This window comes from Triturus cristatus, chromosome 11 (assembly GCF_964204655.1).
Source record: "Triturus cristatus chromosome 11, aTriCri1.1, whole genome shotgun sequence".
Lineage (NCBI taxonomy): Eukaryota > Metazoa > Chordata > Amphibia > Caudata > Salamandridae > Triturus > Triturus cristatus.
Genome location: NC_140594.1, coordinates 990,877,095 through 990,898,710, shown reverse-complemented (window position 1 = coordinate 990,898,710; position 21,616 = coordinate 990,877,095). Strand labels below are relative to the sequence as shown.

The following is a 21,616-nucleotide window of genomic DNA, read 5'->3' as shown; positions in this document are numbered from 1 at the left end:
TCCATTTTGTTTCTCCTTTCTATAGTCTCCTATTTACCTTGCTGTCCATGTTTCTTGCTTGTTACAGCTCACAGGCTTTTTTTACTTGGCTTTTCATGCAGCCGGTCTAGAGAAAAAAACCTAAGTGCGCATGTGGGGTTCAGTCAACCTGAGATGGCCGGCCAAATGCACATGAGCACTTAGGGCAGTGCTTAATTTGAGCCGGTGCTTTCCGGTGCTCAGCACCGGCACTTAATCATCAACACCAGTGATTGAGCACCAGTTAAGGACACATTCATTTTCAGTAGGCACAGGGAGATAAAGTGATTCGCCAAAAATCCCAAAATGTTGTCGATACTGAGACTCAAACCTAGATCCCCAAAATGGAAAAGATTGTACTAAAAATGATATCCTATGGTGCCAAAACAGCTTCCTTGGAGAAATTCGAAATCCCACAGAAAATGTGCCTGTGCGCTGAGACATGGACACCTGAAACTGGTTTGGTAACTGACACCTACAAATTGAAACCCAAGGAACTTAAAAAACATTATCAGGCCGACATTAAGCGAATGTACGGAGGACAATGAAGGAATGCTTCTGATGTCTGACACCATGTTGCTGCCCCAAGCCAGTCCAACCGGGAAATACTTGAATTTAATCTCTCAACATTTGAGACCGTAAAAAAAAACTATTTGAAGCACATTGCTCTCCTGAAAGTGTTCTTCAAAGCAAAAGGAACACAGCATCGTTCACTGACCCCATCAGTAAAAGGTTAAGACGGGTACTCTCGAGTCTCTCTCTGTTCTTAGCAGAATTTGTGGCGTTTCTAACCCTACTGATTTTCCCAGTCTCAGCACTGGTGGCCAGATACTCATTTGGAAACTGCATTTTTTAAACCCGATTTATACATCTTGTGTTATTGTTCTGTTTGTAAGTTTATAAGGGGTGGATATATAGAGAGATCAGTAACATTACTGTACATATGAAATGGTACTTTTAGGGGAGGCTTTTTTGACTTCTGACATTTAAAACGAGTGTTGATGTTGTGAATTTGTGTACATTGGAAACTTGTTTACAAATTAAACCGTTATTAGGGTGTGATTGTCGTTTCCTAATGCTGTATAGTCGTGTTGTGTTGGTCGAGAATTAACCTGAACACACAGAGCGCCTTCTGCGACGCATCCACGAAAAAATAGCCTGCTTCCCCAGCTCGGCAGCTCTGGCCATTACACCACATCCTCTTCCCACTTGTAGGGTTGCATGGCGTCTGTTTTAGGTGGCTCTAACAGGAGAAATGGGCTGGTAGAAGCTGCCGCCTGACAAGAGCCCCAGCACTTAATATTTTACAAATTAACCACTGACTTAGGGAGTGCATGTAGCACTCCTCTTCTCCCCTCACATGCCTCGGCCCGCCCTCAGGACACAAGTGGACCTCATCCTCCAAGTAGCAGTGTGTCAGGAGCTATGTTTGCAGAGTGGTGGAAAAAGGGTCGTGGCCTCGGACCACCTCTCTGCAATCCAGCTCTGTGGTGCTTATTGGAGGTACCTGGTGGGCTAGTTGGCCCACAGGGACTCTCAGGATTCAAGGGGACTTAATCCCCCAACCGAGAATGCGCCAGGAGGTGTGTCTGCAGAGTGGTGGAGAAAGGGGGAGTGGCCTGGTATAAGAAGTTAGCAATCCTGATGTGTGGGACTTACTGGAGGTGATGTCATCAGCGATGTCATTTGAGATGTCATCAGTGATGTCACTGAGCATGTCATAAGTGATGTAATATGTGACATCATCAGCAGTGCATTGCGGGGGCGCGAGTTATAGTTAGCTCTACTAACTAGAACAGCCGAATTTCTCTGCTTTTGTATGAGTGAAATTTCCAACTAACTAGAACGTCTTTGAAAACCATGTTTTTTTTCAGTGAATTTCGAAGGTTTTTTTAAATGCTAATTTCACTATAACGTCCCTAAAACCTATGGTTTTTTCAGTGAATATATATATATATATATTTATATGTATCTGTATATTTATATAGTGCATCAAAGTCTGGAATTTATTCAATAGGAATGATCAGAGCTGGGCATGTTGTGTCTCGCTGACACAGGTCTGCTAACCCTGTACAGATTTTGATTACAGACCCAGTATTTCAAAGTTTATGCTAATTCTCTGCTAAGGGCCTCTTTATATGTACAGTTACTGTCATGTACTGAAACACGCCTTTAATTTAAAAAGGCATAGGATCCACACTTCTCAGCAGAGGTCCACCAGGAGGTCTTATGAGCAAACAGGTACTGGGATAGTGAGTGTCATATTTCCATTTCAAGCACTGAGGTGCCTCAGAGTTCTTGATAAGGTTGATTCCACAATTACTTACTACATCAGCAAATCCCATCAGGAATTACAAAGTCTGTGGAGACTTCCCCTTGGAGATTTCAACTGCAATAAGAAGCCAAAAATGTCGGAGAAACTGAGGTGGAATGAAGATTTACTGGGAAATCAAACCTGGATTAACCAATCTCCTGGTCATTTCTCATTACTAAGGAGTTTCCCAGGTTTCAACCCAGAATCATCATTAATTCTACACCTTCAGAGTTAATATGACTCCCAGTATAATGAATTCTTACAGTGTGACCTTAACATCCTTGCACTTAGTATCTAATTCTCTGGATGACACTTTGTAAAATGTATTTAGATGTAAGTAACATTTCTAGATGAATAAAATATAAAATGTTGACTTTTTTTTTTAACAAATTCCTATATTTCAATTTTTTATTGATAGGTAAATATTACCACAAAAACCATTTAAAAAAACGAAAGAGTATTTAGATGACTTGAGCCTCTAAATGTGGGAAATTACCTATTCGATGAAGAAGCGAGTTAGTGGCTGAGATGTGAATCATGCTTCGCTTATCATTTAATATGCGATCCAACGGCATGGTCCTGCAAATATCTGACATTACTGGTTCATAATTCAACATTATTTTTTTTATATCAACACTGAAAGTTTGAAAAGCTCTATAGCACTGTAAGGATAAAAAAAAGTGTGACTTTGCAGTGTTATATATATTGTATTTATGGGCTATCAAAACTCTGAGTGCTGCCTGGTTCCCTTCATAGGATGTATTGAACCCTTTAAATGTTGTTTTAATATGCCTAACAAGCTGGACCAGAGGTGCAAATAAGATGTTTCCTGCAGAAATGACGGATGTATGACGTTACAACGCATGCTGTTACAACGCATGCTGTTACAACAAAAGTTTTACAACGCGAGTGCATTGACAACGCAGGACATTACAACGCAAGTCTTTACATCGACTTGCACTAGATGGCGTGCTAACATTAAAAAAGTGTAATTTACTATTCCAACTCCAGTCCACGTAACAGTAGGGAAGGTGTTGGGATAGTAAACTACACTATTTTTAATGTTAGCATGCCATCTAGTGCAAGTCGATGTAAAGACTTGCGTTGTAATGTCCTGCGTTGTCAATGCACTCGCGTTGTAACAGTTTCGTTGTAATGGTAGTGCGTTGTAAAAGTTGCGTTGTAAACGTTGTTCCCCGAAATGACAGTGAGGGCTACTGTGCTGTGGAATGCAAAAGCAAGAATCTATGAAGGAACTACGTATGAAGGGATTTCTACCAGGGAGAGGTACAACACATTCTGAGTGAAAAAAACAGTAGGTAGACAGATGGACGACTTTCCCTCTTCCAACACCAGTAAGAACAAGTTTTTAAAAAGAGGTCAGTCTCATGTGTAAAGTCTTCCCCAGCCACACGGAAGCTGCGGCCAAGCATTACTTTATTCTTTAGTATACACTCATGCTGTGCGCATTACATCATACCTTCAATTAACCATACCCTAACACCTCCCCACATATTATGTAATTCCTCTTCAGAGTCTGCCCAGAACCACGAGGGTTCTAGTGCGCATAACATCAATATGCTACATCTCTCCCTTTGTTGATTAAAAAGTGGCAGACATCATTAAAATCACATTTCCTCTATCAGTCATCAAAAGGTGCTCACATCTGTCTGCTGGTTTGGGTGATCCAAGGTGTTTGAGGGTTACCCTGACCGGGCGATGGCAACATAGGCTCAGATGTTTGAGCCAGAGCTGCTGGCAGGGTTGCCTCATACGTGGTTTTAGGACTCTGCAAGTGTTGCTGTAGGTGTTTAAAATGTGATGTGTCCTGAGTGATGGATTGTCTAGGACGATGTGTTGTCACCATAGGTCCATTGCACGCTACAACCTGTGAAGCATCAGCGGCAAAAGTAGTGTACATTTTCTGTCTTCGGGTCTCCTTAACCAAGTCTCCTTTGTCAGAGACTGTTCCCTGGGGATGGTGACACTAATCTGCATTTGTATTCATTCTCTTTTTCCGCGTTGCGTCAGTGTCTTGACCTTGTCAGTATTCAATGATCGATCTAGGTCCATTGAGGTACTTTTGTTCTGATGGCTCTCCCAAATAGCAAAGTGGCTTGACTCTCACCAGTTGTACAGTAAGGAGTCAGTCGATAGGCCCGGAGGGCCTGGCACATGGCTTGATTCAGATCAATTCCCTCCATGGACACTTGTTGAATGGCCCTCTTGAGGGTGTCCACGAATCATTCAACTACGCCATTGGCTTGAGGCAAGAGAGGTGTACTCTTTCGGTGTTTGACGTTGAGAAGAACAAGAAATTCTTTGAACACTTTCTGGTAAAGGACGGGCCATTATCAGATTTGAGGATTTCAGGGAAACCCCACGTTGCAAAGATGTCATCAAGCTGTTATATGACTTTGTCTTGGGTTGTCGAAGATAGGTCTCCCACCAAAGGAAAACGGCAATATTCATCTATGACTACCATGAGATGGTGTCCATTTCTAAACAGCTCAAAAAAGTCAACTTCAACCCTCTCCCAAGCAAGGACAGGAAGGTCAGACATTGTCACTGGGTACTGCGTCACCTTGGGGGACAAACAATTGCAAATGTGGCACACTTTCAGCTCCTTCTTGAATTGCTCGTCTAGCTGAGGGAATCCCACTCGATCTCTTAAGGCTCTTTTAGTGGCTACAATACCACGGTGTCCTTCATGGGTCAGCTAGATGAACCACTGTCTTAGGCTTCCAGGTTTGACCATTCTTGAGCCTCACAGTATTACACCTTCTTGGGTGACTTCAAACTCATCCTGTATATTTTTGAACTTTTGGAATTCAACATCATTGGTAAGAGGCCGGTGCTTCTTCTCCATGATTGCATGGTAATAACTTATTTGATAATGGTTATGTCTTTATCTGCATTGGTGGCAGCAATGGTTTCATCCACAGACAGAGCATCTGGTGTGCTGTATCTCACAAAGTTTAAATCTGCTTCAGCTGTCCTTGAGGTCGAACTGTGACGAGATAGTGGCACTCGTGAAAAGAAATCTACCGGGTTTTGATCCTTCTCCAGTTTGTGCACAACCTCATAGTCATACTCTTGCAGTCTTCACCCCTACCTCTCGATACAAGGGGGCATCTTAACCTTTGGGTTTTCAAAAATTGTAAGCAACGCCTGGCGATCTGTGATGCCAATTAATTGTTTTCCATAGAGGAATACATGAAAATATTTGCAAGCCCACCCGACAGCCAGACTACTTCTCCAGCTGAAAGTAGGCACATTCTGTTTCAGACAGGCTTCAACTGGCATAGGCCATGATGTGTCTCGGAGCATTTGGATGGCCATTGTGTTGAGCAAGGATTACCCCTAGCTCTACCGGGCTCACATCAACCATTACCTCAGTATTTAATTTGAGGTTGAAGTAGGCCATGTCAGTTGCATTTTCAATCTCATGTTTAATGTCTTTGAAACTCACATTCCGGAGACCACTGAGATGGTATATTTCACTTTGTCAAGTCTCTCAATGGGGCACTCACTGTTCAAAGTTGCAAATGTATGTTCAGCAATAACTGGCCATGCCTAGAAATGATTGCTGCATGGTAATATTCCAGTGAGGGTTGGGGGGGTCAAGTGTATAACAGTGCTTGCACCTTGTCTGGTCTGGAGTCATTTCCCCACTAGAGAACATGTGCCTTAAAAACTTGAATTTGGTTTTGTGAAACTCACATTTTGCAGTGTTCAGAGTGAGACCTGCATCAGCAAGTGACTGGCATATATGGGTAATGGCGTTCTCGTTTTCTTTCTGTGTTCTCCCAAAAACACTATGTCATCATTGTAATTGAAAGCATGTGTAACAGGTTGAATTACTCGGCAAAAAAAATCCTTGTGGTATTCCATACTTTGACATGTCTTTGTTATGATGCTTAGAATTGTATGTATGTCATGGGGTTCTGCAATAGAGAATGTAAAGTAGTCAGTTAAGACTGAAGCTGGCTTGTAGATGGATGGGATCTTTTTCATGAAATAAACTTCGTTGAACCAGAATTCCTGTGTCCTCAATCAATCCTCCAGGAATACTTCACTGGCGTAGTTGGCAGGATGGAAAAGATCCTAACTCAAGGGATTGGTGAGAGATAACCTTTTTATTTTTGTGAACTGACAAAGACTGTGACTTTTACTCATCAACCAGCAAGTCCTTATTTTCTTCTAATATACTGGAATTGGAAGCAGTATACTTCGTTTCACACTGTGACTTAAATGATACTTTATTCTGTGTCTTTATATAATATATAAATCTTAACCTGGTTATAATGTGGGAATATCTACTTGTTGAGATGAGACTTTAATCTAATCCAAAGTAACCCGTCACACCTGGTATTGGATAAATCGCTTTTATTGGATTTACTACGAACAAGTTTAACAAGTCGATTGGAAGGATCTTGTTTCGTGTATTCGTTATCCTTAAATTGTTGGTGGTTTATGATTTGGTGCATATAACTGTGGATTGCTACTTCCCGTGGATTATATTCATCACGCTGAGCTATTTATGAGCCTTTGTGAGTTTTCTGTGTGCAATCTTGTATTTCGGAGCTTGTCGGCTCACAGTGTGACATTGTTTAAAAGTAAACTGCTGCGCGTGTTGCTTTTGAAAGTAAACTCTGTTGAGAAGGCTTACCTCATTTAGATTGTGGAGTGCTGGACTTCTGCCATTCTTTGGCACTTTCAAGACAGGTTTCAGCGCTGTTCAGCGTCCTGTGTTAGCGCGTCTGCACGTCCTCTGTCAACACGCACCAACGTAAACGTGGAAGCCATTTTGGTTTTTGTTGCTTGGCAACCCTGCATTCAACGCTGTGTTCCGGAGGTCTTGTATGCGCCAATACAGAATCAGCGTGTCTTCTGTAAGGCAGTGATGTGCACACTTTAATTTGAATCCCTGAGTGTTGCTTATAAAACGGTGACATGCACATTAGAATACGGAAGCTCGCGTGTCTCCTGCAGAACAGTGACACGCACACTTGAATACATAATCTTTCGTCTCCTGCAGAACAGTGACACACACACTTAAATACATAATCTTGCATATCTCCTGCAGAACAGTGACACGCACACTTAAATACATAATCTTGCGTGTCTCCTGCAGAACAGTGACATGCACACTTGAATACATAATCTAACAGTGACACACACTTAAATACATAATCTTGCGTGTCTTCTGCAGATCAGTGGCACGCACACTTTAACTTAAAATTCAGTGTGTTGTTCATAAGACATTGACGCACACACTTGAATCGTGTATGTCTTCTGTAGAACTGTAATGTGCTCATTTTTTTAACATTTTAAACTAGTGTGTAATGGTTTACATTTCAGTGGCACGCACGCTTGATTTCAGTGACACTTTGTTAGCGTGTCCACTACAACAAATATTATATACTTTTAAAATTCAGAAATATGCACAATTCTTAATTAACATTTTTGTATGGTTAGTGTACTCTCTTCAGCACGGTTAGTTTACACCAATCTATTGTAAAAGCAATACATTCTGCTCAATACATCAGTACTCTTATTAATATACAGTAGAATTATATTTTGTATTTGCTGTTGTTTTTTGACATTTGCATAATGTAGAATGTTACTGCAGCTCCATTTTTCTTATCCAGTCCTGGTTCTCCACCAATAAAGTAGAAAAAGTGGAAAGTTGTTTTTGAAAGATATGCAAGAGTGTGCGGTCCTTCACTCAGTGCAGAAAGCAAATCGCCATTGCTTCTTCACTGCTTAGGATCAGAGAGACAAGATGTTTTTGATCATTTACCTGAACTCTCTCCCACAAAAGCCAGAGATTTAAATGATTACGAAATTTATATTAAAAAACTTGATAACCATTACCTTCCAAAGGTTAGTACAATACTGGAGAGGTATCAGTTAGCCAAGTGTATGCAAGCAGAAGAAGTAACTATTGAAGCATATGTGACTCATCTAAGGAAGCTTGCTTCTTCGTGCAAATTTGATAATCTAACTGATGAGCGGATTCGTGATCAGTTTATGTTTGGATGCAATATAGTAAAAGTCAGGGAGGAGCTCTGGCTGCGTAATGAGCCCACATTAGATGAGGTTTTAACAGTAGCGAAAAGAATAGAACATTCTCTTAAATGTGTTGCTGTTTTAAAAAAGGATTACAATAAAGAGTTTAAGGTACAGGTTGTCAAGGACAAAAATTAATGGCAATTTCCTAAAGATAAGAAGGAAGTTATAAAATCTTGGTCTGAAAGAAAATGTTATAGGTGTTGCAAGTTAGATCATCTTGCTAATAATAGAAAGTGTCCTGCACTTAATCAAACTTGCATAAAGTGTAAGAAAAAGGGTAATCTCACATCATTGTGCAAAAGCAGACCAACAACCAAAGTTAAGGAAGTGGAAATTTATGATGATGGTAAAGTTGAATCTGGTTCTGAAGATTTTGAATGTGGGCAGATAGTAATTCAAGTTGAAAGCAAACAAAATTGCAAAGATGAAATCTTAATTGAAGGTGAAAGTTCGTTTTGACTCTGGTGCCAAAATTACCTTAGTCTCTAACGAATTTTATGTTGAAAAGTTAAAAGAGAAAATTGTGTTATTAAAGCCTGACATAATTCCCTTGGCATATGGTGGTGAGCCTATCAAATTACATGGTTATTTTGTAGGTCTCATAGAATATAAAAATAGGTTGGTTTCTGGAAAGATCTACGTATCCAAGAGAGGTGACAATATAATTAGTTGGTTACACCAAGGAGACTTGGGAGTTTATCTTGATCCAAATGCTGATCCACCTATTCAACTTAGAGAAGAAGTTTATTCTTGACAAAGAATAGTGATGATGAATTTGTACATAAGGTGAAGACAGAGTTTCCTAATGTTTTTAAAGAGGACTTGGAGTGCTTGAAAGGATACCATCATAAGATTAAATTAAAAAAAAATGCCACGCCTGTATGTTGTAAGGTGAGAAATGTATCCATTTCTGTCAGGGAAGATATGAAAAAAGAGATCTTGAAATTGAAAGAAGGGTGAATTATTGAAGGAGTAGAAGGAACGGAATGGTTGGCTCCGGTTGTGGCAGCACGTAAACTTAATGGGGACCTTCGTCTCTGTATTGATTTGAGACAACTTAACAAAAATGTAGTGGTAGATCGGTATCCTTTTTACCGAACATTACGGAAATTTTGGTTCTTCTTAGTGGGGCAAACGTTTTAAGCGCAATTGATTTAACATCTGCGTACCATCAAATTGAATTAGATGAGTCTTCCAGAGATTACACTTCCTTTATTACACCTTTTGGTACATTTAGATTTATACGTATGCCTTTTGGGCTTGTATCTGCTTCTTCAGTGTTTCAGCGTGTTATGGAAAGCATGCTTAAAGGTCTTCCTGGTGTTTGTGTATATCAGGATGACATTCTGATATTTGCAAAATATGTTAGTGAGTATGATGCGAGACTTAAATCAGTCTTAAAGAGTTTGAGTGATCATAATCTTACCATCAAAGCTGAGAAGTGTAGATTTAGATCTAACTCTATTAATTATCTGGGACACAATATAACTGGAGATGGGGTCAAACCTAAGGCTGATCTAATCAATACCATAAATAATATGTGGCCTCCATCAAACAAGACTGAGCTTATGAAATTCTTGGGTGTGATTGAATATTATGTGAAATATGTGAAAGGTTTTGCTGCCTCTACTGTTAATATGAGATGTTTGCTATGTAGAGGTGTAGACTTTGTATGGTCTAGTCTGTGTGAAGAGGAATTTGTTAACATTAAAGGAAAAGTTAATGAAGCACCTTCTCTTAGAAGCTTTGATCCCACCATTAAACCGATTCTCATAACTGATGCGAGTGAAAAGGGGTTAGGAGCTGTTTTACATCAACATGGTCCTTTAGGTATACAAACTGTTATGTTTCTGTCAAGGAGTTTAAGAGACCCTGAAACTCGTTACTCTGTGGTAGAATGGGAACCTCTTGCAGTGAATTGGGCTATCAAAAAATTAAAAAAAAATCTTTGGGGAGTTGATTTTGAGGTGCATACTGATCATAAGCCATTAGTGGAAATATTCAGTAAAAAGGGCTTAGACTCAATTTCGAGTAGGATTTCTAAATGGATTATAGGTTTGCAAGAGTATAGCTTTGTGCTTAAATATATACCAGGGATTGGCAATGGTGTTGGTTATGTGTTATCTCGACTTGTTTCCTCTGGTTTTTCACAAGAAGATAAATTTGATGATGATGAAGAGTGGGTCTCTGCAGTGGATCGTGATGTTATCTCCGAGGAAAGGTGGAGTGAAGAAATAGTTTGTGATCCTATTTTATGTGAGGTGATGTCTTTTGTTCAAAGGAGGTGAAACAGTAGCAAGGATGGTTCTGAATTTACTAAACCATTTTGGTTAATGCGTAATGAGTTGTCAGTGGACAAGGGATTGTTATTTCATGGTACTAAACTAATTCCTCCCTGCAGTCTTAGAAAAGAACTTATTGACTTGGTTCATTCATCTCATTCAGGTATTTCTAAGTGTAAAGTGCGATTACACATGTCGTATTGGTGGCTTGGAATGGACAAATGGTTGAACGTATTATAAGAGACTGTATTCCATGCATGTTGTGTGACAAATTTAAACGTACGCACAAGCAACCAATGATTTTAAGAAAGCATCCTAATAAACCTTGGCAGGACACTGCTTTGGATATTGTTTGACCGATTCACAGTAAGGGGTCACAATTATATATATTAACTATAAATGACATGTTTTCAAGGTGACCAATGATTTTCTTTTTATCGACAATTGACACAAATAGTGTGATTCAATGTTTGGAAAATTTGTTTGATGAGGAAGGTTTTCCAGAAACTTTGCTAACCAATAATGAGGTGCAATTGATCTCCAAGGAATTTTCTTCTTTCTAAGGGTATTTAACATAAGACCTGTTCTCTGTAACATCCCGAGGCCAATGGCATGATTGAGAGATTTAATAGAGTTATTAAGGAAACTATTGTTTTAGCTAAATCTCATTCATTAGTTTGGAAAAAAGAAGTTGTAAAGAAGGTGGAGGATTATAGATTGTCTCCACGTACAACTACAGGCAAAACACCTTTTCTGTTGTTCAGAGGGAGAGTGCCCAATACTACGGTGGAGCCTTCCTGGGTCAATAGATATGAATTATCTAAAGGCAAAGAGAGTGTGTGTGATGGTATGATGATACAAAAGAAAGATGACGAAAAAGCCAAGCTTAGGAAGAAATATTCTGATTCGAAGAAAGCTGTTAAGAAAACAATTGTAAAAGTTGGTGATTGGGTGACGATAAAGCGGCTTGGTTTGTTAGGAAGTTCTTCGTCTAAATTCATGAAAGCTATTAGAGTTATTAAAGTATTTAATAATGCGATACAAACTCAAGATCACCGTACTTGGAACTTAAATAGTCGTAGCAGTCAAGGGAAATTTTGATTGTGAAGTTCAAAATAGTTGGTGATGACAACGTTATACAGAATACACGACGTTCATCTAGGGTTATTAGACGACCTGCTAGTTATGATGATTTTGTATAGTTTCTTTGTTGGTTGTTAAATTGTATTCTTTTGTAATATTGTTCTTTAATTTGTTAAGAAAGGGAGATGTGTGGTATTCCATACTTCATGACATGTCTTTGTTATGATGCTTAGAATTGTATGTATGTCATGGGGTTCTGTAATAGAGAATGTAAAGTAGTCAGTTAAGACTGAAGCTGGCTTGTAGATGGATGGGATCTTTTTCATGAAATAAACTTTGTTGAACCAGCCTTCCTGTGTCCTCAATCAATCCTTCAGGAATACTTCAATCCTGAAATAACTCAGCAGCTCAAGGTACTCCAAAACAGAGTCTCTTATATCTGAACAAACCAACATAAGTCAAAAAGGTAGTGATGTACCTGCGGTTCTCCTCCAACTTGAGTTGATGGTGTCATTTATTCTGGTCAAGACGGGAAAACACTTTGGCTCCATTCAATGCATGATTATGTCTGGTATATGTGGACCAAGGTGTCTCTCCCTTTCAATGGCTTTGTTTGCATGGCACATATGAATGCAAATGCGCACCGCTCCACTATTGACTCTTTTCAGTACTACTACTGTGGGCGAAACCCATGCATGAGGCCTGTGGAGCGTTTAATGGTGTCATGTTTTAAGAGTGCTTCCAACTCTTTCTTGTAGATGAAAGGGAACTCTACGGTGTTGCTGAGCAACAGGGCAAATCTCCTCATTTATATGAAGCTGTACTTTCATTTTCTTATGTTTTCGCAGGCCAAAGAAAAACAACTGGAATTGGCTCATGATCCCAGACCGAACCCAGAAGTTATAGTTGAAGGATCTCGACGCCAGCAGCAGCGGTGGCAAAAGTGAGCAAACTGGCACTCAACGAAGTTATGTTATGTTATGTTATGTTATCCGGGATTTTGTTAAGCGCTCAGCTACTCACACAGAGTGTCCCGGCGCTATCAGACCCATAACCGTAGAGCTCCAGCAGGGGAGGGAAGACTTATTGGCCGAACAGCCATGTTTTGAGCTTCTTTTTGAAAGCCATTAAGCTCGCACTCTTTCTTAAGGCAAGTGGTAAGTCATTCCAGGCCCGGGGTGCAAGATATTGAAAAGACCGCCCCCCGACCCGGGCACGCCTAATTGCCGGGACCGTGGTAAGAGACAGTGACGCAGAACGCAGGGCTCTGGCAGGCAGATGAAAGCCAATCCTCTTCCTCAGATAGAGGGGACCAATGCCATAAAGGGCCTTATATGCCATAGTGAGCGCCTTGAATTCAATGCGCCTCTGAATTGGCAGCCAGTGAAGAGACTGCAACAGACCCGTAGCACGTGAACGATGGCCAAGGCCCAAGATTGCCCGAGCGGCCGAGTTCTGCACTACCTGTAGGCGTGAAAGAAGGAATTTCGGAAGACCCAGATAAAGGATATTGGCATAGTCCAGCCTAGATCCTATCATGGCCTGCACCGTAATTTTCCTATGGGCAATGGATAGGAAAGGAAGAAATTTTCTCAACATTTTTAAAAACCCAAAGCATTGACCAACCAGGCTCATAATCTGTGGTTTAAAAGTAAGACAATTGTCCATTTTAACACCAAGATTTTTAGCCACCGAGGCCACAGCGGAAGGGGGAAACAAATCCGTCGGCCACCAGGACATCCAACAGGGATCGGGAGGACAGCCGAAAAAAAGAACCTCGGATTTATCCGAGTTGCATTTAAGCTGGTTACATTGAAACCAGGTAAAAACCGCACCCGGGCAGCTTTTAATGCGATCTCCGTTGAAGTCCATGTCTTTTCCACATGTGAAAAGAAGCTGGGTGTCATCAGCATATGAGACAATCTGGGCGCCAAAAGACTCAACCAGCGCCGCCAAAGGGGACATATAGATGTTAAAGAGAGTAGGGCTTAAAATAGACCCCTGCGGAACTCCCACTTCCAGGGGCGGCACTGCCGCCGAGTATGGAGGAGCCCAGACGGTCTGTTGACGGTTGGCCAAAAAGGACTTAAACCATCTGAGCACCGTTCCCCCAACACCAATCTCCGCAAGTCTCGCCAAAAGGCGATCGTGTGGAACGGTGTCAAATGCCGCCGAGAGATCAAGTAATACCAGCAGTGCCTTCCCCCCGGAATCCTGAACTTCCTTAATGGCCTCAACCACCTCCAACAGAGCCGTTTCCGTGCTCATATTTGCGCGGAAACCGGATTGGGTATAGTACAAGATACCGTGGGATGAAGTCCCTTGTAGTACATGAATGGTGGTTTGCACCGATGTCTTTTTGTGTCGCATTTTCAATGTAAATGCCCCTTGGCTTTGCAATGGCTCAGACGAGGCCCAGGTATATACCTTTGTGCCTGATGGAGTGAGGTGAGGCAGAGGGGATAGGCTGTTAAACCTTTCCACTGGCATGTTATTAATCGATGCACCAGTGTCGATTATGAAAGTAATTGGGTGATCGTTCACTTTCACTGTTATTTTGGGACAGTGTCCAAATAAAGTTTGTCACTTTGTTTTGCTGTCCTTTCTTTTGAAATGCAATCTTCTTTACAGGCAGCTAAGCCCACATGTGCATGCTGTCACAGTGCACACCCATCTTCTTCATTGGTACTCTATAGTGATGTCGAAGAAACTTTGTGCGAGGACCTTGACAGCGATTGATTTTGCCTGGCTTCTACGTTTTATTTTTAGGGGCGTGGCGAGAATGCTTCTTGAACGTTCTTTCCCCCTTCATTTCTTGCCGTCGTGACACACTTCATTCTTCTTTAGCTTGGCACACAGTTATGAAATGGTTCTCTTTCACACAACCTTTGCAGACTTGTCTGATATCTGGTCATTTACCTTCATGGAGATAAGAAATCCCACATTAAAAGCATAGCTTTGTTTTCCTTGAAAATGTTGATTTACATGTATCTTGTCCATGCTTGTGCTTGCTTCCCACGATCAATGCTGATTCATTGTGTACTGTTCCTGCTTCCAGGTCAGTAGCTTGTTCATCTGCTCGTTCTTCTGCTCTTGCAGCCATCAGCATTTTCTCTAGACTTCGTGTTTTGCTCAACATTCTGGGCTTGGGCCTTCTAAACGAATCTGAAAGGCAACCATCAATGACTCTGAGGCACATGGCTTCATCGTCGGTAAAGTCACAGAACTTACAATGTTTAATGAGTGCATCAAGTCTTTCAATAAATGTGTCCATTGTTTCACCAACCTGTTGTCATATTTGGTTTAAGATATACCTTTCATAGTCAGCATTGGATTAAATGTAGCCTCCAATGCTTCTTTTACCTTTTGGTATGAGTATACATCAGTCTATGAACCTTTATTTTGCACTTCTTTCACTCCATTGTGTGCACAGTTTTTGAAAGATTTCATGATCTTCTTTTTATTTTCTTCCTCTAGTGTATCGATGAAGTCAACAAATGTTTTGATCCACGCAGCCCACCTGAGTTAATGTTGTTTCTTAGAAGTGTTGAAAGGCTGTGGTGGCTTCAAGAACATGGCTGCATTGTATTTCACACTCTTCTGTTGCCGTTGAGAGCACGTGCTGTTCGTACACATTTCGTTGTGCAGGACAGCACCAACAAATTCTGCAAGCACTAGCCTTGTGCTTGAACCTGGGACACAAAATGCTTCAATCGCCCTTGTCGGTGAGTAAGTTCTCCATTTCTTGTACCTTGTTGTCGCTGTCATTAACTTTTTTGCTTCATCTAAAAAATCGTTCTGTAGTTGGTTCAGCGTCTCTGTTGACCACCTCGTTGGCGGATTTGGTTGGTGTTTTAAATATGCTCCTCTGTAGGGCCTTCAATCTCTTCTGCAGCCTTGTATGGGCTGGAGCAGAGCTTTAGCTCCACATGTGCCCGTCGAGAACTGCACTATATCGATTGCGGGCACAATTGGCATGCAAAAACAGTTTGCCATATCATTGCAAACTCTCAGAGAGAGCAGTCTCATCTTCTCTGGCACATATCCCAGACTCATCACCAGCTGTAGCGTCTTCCCCAGCCTAGGAGAATGCAGATGAATTACGCCACACAGGAGCTGCAGTCAAGCATTACTTTATTCTTTAGCATACACTCATCCACTGTGCATTACGTAGTACTTCCCAATAACCACACTCTAACACCTCCCCACATATTACGTATTTCCTTTAAAGAGTCCGCCCAGAACCATGAGGTTCCTAGTGCGCACAATATCAATATGCTACATTATTTTAAATTTTATACACATTTTGATAATCTCAACTGAAATCACGTCAAGGAAAAGATTGGTGTGCAATGAAATAATAGTTCATTAAAAGTGCACAGCCTCTAACTGGTTATACATTAGGCATCTCTCAACTGCACATTGGTAGAGTATAGCTAAGCATATCATCGAAAACTTGCCATCACTTTCTGTGTGCTCACCTGTGTTTTTGCGGGCATAAGGCGACAAATATTTGCTGGCTTTCTGCCTGAAGCTCCTCTGACTTGGCAGTGTTGCGACCGGCGCTACATGAAACTTCATGCAGCAAAATGAATTTTGCTCTGCTGTAACCTGCAGACTGAAAAGGAATATGTGATTGGACTGAGCATGCGCATGTCCCAGACGTTTAGTGCGCATGCCCCAGTTGTTTAGTGTGCATGCTCAACCCAACCGAAAATGGCCGTCAGTCCGTGATGACAACTTAGCCTCTTAGTGAGGCATGGGCTGCTGAACTGTGTTGGCTGGCTCACAAAAAATCATCACTAATAAAGCATATAATACAATGTCCTTTAAATGATCAATAGCTGGGACGGTTCCAGTCATTAAACAAGGGGCCCTTTGAACGGAGGGGGATCTGGGCCAAAGCCCACTTTGCCCCTGCTTAAAACATCTCTGTTCTGTTAGCGAGGTGACATTTTTTAACATTCTTGAAACAGGAGGTTCTTCATTGGTAGTTGGCTTTAGGAAGTATAATGTGAGGTAGGGGGGCTCCTTGCCACATACCAAGGAAAGCGATTACCGCCATGAGTCATTTTCAATAGATAATGGACTGCGCCAATGAAGGAAATAGGGATAAATATTGCATGGACAGGTAAGAGATTACCTGCTTTCCCATTAGGAAATATTCAGATTAAAAAGAAAATTGCAGTGAAGAAGAGGACTTTAGGATTGCTGAAGGGACATGGTATAAAGGTTCCTCCAGAGAGGCTACAATGAGGAGTCAGTGAACACAGCACTCATGAAAGCAGAACAGAAAATTAGGAGAAATGTACTTTTTACACAAACTAAAAGCCAGAAAGAAAAACAAAAGGAAGAGCCCACCAAAATAGATTTTTAACGACATGCGGTTACGAACAAGGAGCGGTGAGACACATACTAGAAAAGCATTTGCCCTTAATCAAGAAGGACCCAATCATGGCGAAAGACGTACCTAATAGGCTCATGGTGACATTCAGGAGACAACACTCAATGAGTGCTAGTTTTGTGAAGAGCAGCACAGAGAATGTAACAACTAGGACATGGCTAGAAAAAGGACAAGGTGTAACCAAATGCAGCACAATCCAATTCCAAAAAACCCTAAAAAAGACTTTAAAAGGCATAACATTGCAAAAGTGATTATTTGGTCTATGCGTTAACCTTCCCATGTCCGAAGAACTAAGTGAGTAGCACAATTCTTCCAGTACATAAAAGAATCTTAGAACACATGACAGCCATAAGGATCAAAGATACAAGCTATCTACTAGCGGAACATCTTCATGAAGTACATGAAAACAAAGAGGAAGGCCTGAGATACTTTGTGAAAGATTCTATCCCAAGATTTTTTTAGCATAGAGCACCGCACCATTTGGAACATATAAATCGTCTTTCTTCCAAACATCATAAGGTGGACTCTGGAGCGTCATTGCAGGTACTACTGGACCAGGTATAGTCTATATCGCTTCCCTTTCTGGCATACTGAAAAGATCTGGAGAAGGTGTAGGTAAAGGCCACATCGCAGAGGATGCTCTTCTTCATTCATCTCATCCTGTCCTTCCCCAGAATATGAGGGGGCACACTCTTGATCCAAAGCCAGACCCAGTGTGTAGAGGAAAGTTTGTGCAGAGATCAGAGCTGCCATCAGTGTTTAAGTATTGATCATAAAACCTTGACCAGAAATTTGTTCAAATTTGCTATTGGGGATTGTAGTGTCTTGTGAGTTAAAGATAGCAACCACAAGGAGATGATGGACGGAGTTCTGACCCAGCTATATGCAAATCAGTCTTGACCCTGTGCCTCATGGGAACAGTCGAGCCTGAACTGCCAAGCCAGGTCTTCCTCATACCAAAACACGCATTCTGGGACCGGTTTCTGGGTAACACCCTTCATCAGCCAGGCTAGCTTGAATCCAGTGGCAAAGTGCGCAAGAGACCCACGTCTGGGCATACCCTTCCAACTTAGGGCAAACAAAGCAAACACAAGGAGATGATGGACAGAGCGCTGAAACTTTTCAGACACTCAACCGGTGCCACAGATCTGGGTTGAATCCATCATCGTTCTTTAGATCACTTTGCCACCCCAGTTCAGACCCAACCATATGCAAATCAGTCTTGACCCTGTGCCTCATGGGAACAGTCCAGCCCGAAATGCCAAGCCAAGTTTTCCCTGGACCGGAAACAAGTATCCGGGACCGGCTTCAAGGTAACACCCCTCATCAGCCAAGTTAGCTTGAATCCAGTGGCAAAGTGAGCAAGGGACCCATGTCTAGGCATACCCTGCCAACTTGGGGCGAACAAAGAATGATGGATTTAACCCAGATCTCTTGACTGGGGGTGAATGTTTGATTTGCTCCGCATTCTGTCCATGATCTGTGTGTCTTTTGCTTTCTAAGATATGTGGCTCATGGATTGGATGAGGCAGTATAATTCACTTGGAGAAACCTTTTCAGGGTGTCTGATTTGGCTCGTAGTGTGGTGTAGTAATACTTGAGGAATGCTGCTTTACTTTCAATGTCTTGACCATGCAGGCCAAATTCATAGCGAAGTAGAGAGCAACGAGTGTATTTTGGAAGATGAAATAGCGTCCTAAAGGTATGACACAGGGCCTTGTCCAGTGTTGGACTAAGTGCCCCTGGTTGCGCATGCTGGCCATGAGAGGGGCTTGGTAGCATCATCGACTGAGTGACTCAAGGTATGGCTCTGTTGTTGGAGAGCATAGCTGGTGCACCTGGGTCTTCCTGTTATTGTGTTTAAGAGGGAGACTCAGTTTGCCTGTGTCCATTAACCAGACACCAAAATAGTTTTACTTAGATGTTTGAGAGATCCATTGGCTGCCAATTCTCCATCTTAAATTCTTCTTATTTTTGTTTTTGCCAAAAATCATCACCTTTGTTTTATCTGGTTTCGGAACCAATTTGTTCGCTGTGTTGTATGTGTGTAGCTCATTAATAGCACGCCAATTTTTGTGTGATCTATTATAAGGAGATTGTAAGTGTATTTAATCATTCGTAGCCTGTCGTAGCTGATCTTCAGTGGAAATGAGTTTGCCCTAGCAAGTGAGCGACCTATGTCTGCAGTGTAAATATTAAACAACATAGGAGCCAGGATGTGCCTTTGTCTTAGGCCCTGTATAGCCAACATTTGTTTAGTCGCAGAGTTGTCTGTGCTGATCTTTATAAGGACCCAGGACCCACGTGTCTGAATACAGCGGGATAATAGCTTTGAGCAAGCTGGTACGTATACACCAGCCTGCGATCAACACTGTCAAATGCACCGGAATAGTTCACAAAGCATGCGAACAATAGCGGCTGTATAGGAATTGAAGCACTGTGTGCTAGTTATGACAGGGTGACTGTTAGAAATTGGGTTGTTTGTTGACTGGGGTGTGAGTCCTGGTCAAGCAGCAACCACGATCCAAGTCAGGGTAAAATGTAGGAAAACCCTAAATTGACCTGTGCTCACACTCTGGTAGCTTGGCACAGAGTAGTCAGTCTTAATTTAGAGGCTGTGTGTAAAGTATTTTTGCAACACTTAAAACAGTGCAAGCACCACAGAAAATAATCCCACACAAGGTTAGAAAAATAGAGCACAATTTAATAAATAAAAGGAGACCAAAATGATAAAAATCTAATTAATAGAACTAGAGATATTAAATGTCGAGGTTTTTAAGTAAAATAGTACCAAGAAGCAAAACGCGCTATTGGAGATATCTAGTCACTCCAGACAGGGACAAAGTCACAAGTTCAGGCCAACTGTGATGGAGCAGGGGTTGACTATAGGGACCCAGTCAGGCCCGCTGATCAAAGGACCTTAAATCCTGATTGCGGAGTGTTGCATGTACCTGCATCAAGGCGTCGGTTCAGGGATGGGATGCGGCTGTGGTGTGAAGTCCTGATGAGTCAAAGTCGAGAATCGACAGGGCTTGTGATGCGAAGTCCAGTGTTGAGGACGCGAGGCCGCTGGGCAGTGAAGCTGCGATGTGGAGTTTCAGCATTGTTGTTGAGGCTGCCATCAACCGGGGATGCGAGGAGCTTTTTCCGGGTAAAGCATCACGCAGCTGTGGTTTTGAAGGCAATGCGTTGGTCCCAAGTTGCGGGAGGTGGCTGCAATTCAAGACTTTTGTAACTGGTCCAATCCACGCAGCAGTGATGATGCGTTGGTTCCTCTCAAGGATGCACCACCCAGCCGAGAAGATGCGTCAGTTCTGCTCGGGGATGCATCACTTAGCAGAGAGAATGTGTTGGTTCCACTGGCAAGCACCTTAGGCCCACTTCTAAGGGACCAGACTGGAGTGGCACCACTTGGCAGAGTAGATTCACAGCTAGCAGAATCCAGGTGCAGAAGCTTGGAGGTTGGAAGTCTTTTATGTCTCTGAGACTTCAGATCTGGAGGTCAGCTAATTAGCCCTTGGAGTCTGGTTTCAAGGCCAAGTGATGTAGGTCCAGTCCCGCTCACCAGTAGCGGCGGCGTTTGCTACAAGTGGCAGGGGAGTGCGGGGGGTATTGGGGTCGCGAAGGGAGTGGGGAGATAAAAAAATATTATTAATTTTAAAAAAGACTTACCTTCAGCCGGACAGATCCCCCATCGCACTCCTCTCCTTCCTTTTCTCAAGGCACAGGCTCCCAGCCTGTCCTGCGACCAATCCTGAAGCTGCTCTCACATGAGAGCAGCTTCAGGATTGGCCTGAGCGCTCTCAATTAGTGCTCCAGGACAAACTGGGAGTCAATGCAACTGGGGTTGAAGAGAGCTTCACTGCGCATGGCAGTTTGGCAGGCCTGAGATGGCCCGCCAAACCATCATTTGCAGTGTTTGCAGTGGAGGGAGTGCAGACAGCACACCCTCAGTTTTGTCACCCCCAGGCCTGCCCCCAAGATAACAGGTAAGGAGAAATAAAACACGTGTTTATTTTTCCTTTTCCCCTGTTTTTGGGGGGTGCGCTCCTCCGACATAGCGAAAAAGCTGCCGCTGCTTCTCACCCAAGCAGAGGGCAGCAGGCAGCGAGTTAGCACAGCACAGCAAAGCAGGAGTCCAACAGAGCAGTCCAGCAGAGTGGCGGTCCCTCAGCAGCACAGCAGTCCTTTTTCATGGCAGAGTATTCACTGGTCTAAAAGTATTCTGAAGTGGTTGTGTTTGAGGTCCAGTATTTATATGTGGATGTATGCAGGGAGCTTACCTACACCACCCACCGGCGCACAATCAAGGTACAACTTACCCACCATCCTTTTTCACTTTACCAAGCCCAAATGCAGGCCAGGAGTTAGGTCCAGGTGAGCAGGTAGTAATGACTGCGACGAGAACTGGAAGGTCTAAGTATAATCAAGATTACC

At 42.2% G+C, this 21,616-nt stretch overlaps 1 long non-coding RNA gene across 1 annotated transcript in view; it reads left to right on the top strand.

The window, feature by feature from the left end:
- LOC146785795 (uncharacterized) overlaps positions 1-12,712 on the top strand; it is a 64,894-nt gene extending 52,182 nt beyond the window's left edge. Inside the window, exon 3 of the long non-coding RNA XR_014970488.1 lies at positions 12,624-12,712. This is a non-coding gene — a long non-coding RNA (uncharacterized LOC146785795). The remainder of the gene's footprint in view (positions 1-12,623) is intronic.
- Positions 12,713-21,616: the final 8,904 nt, after the last annotated feature.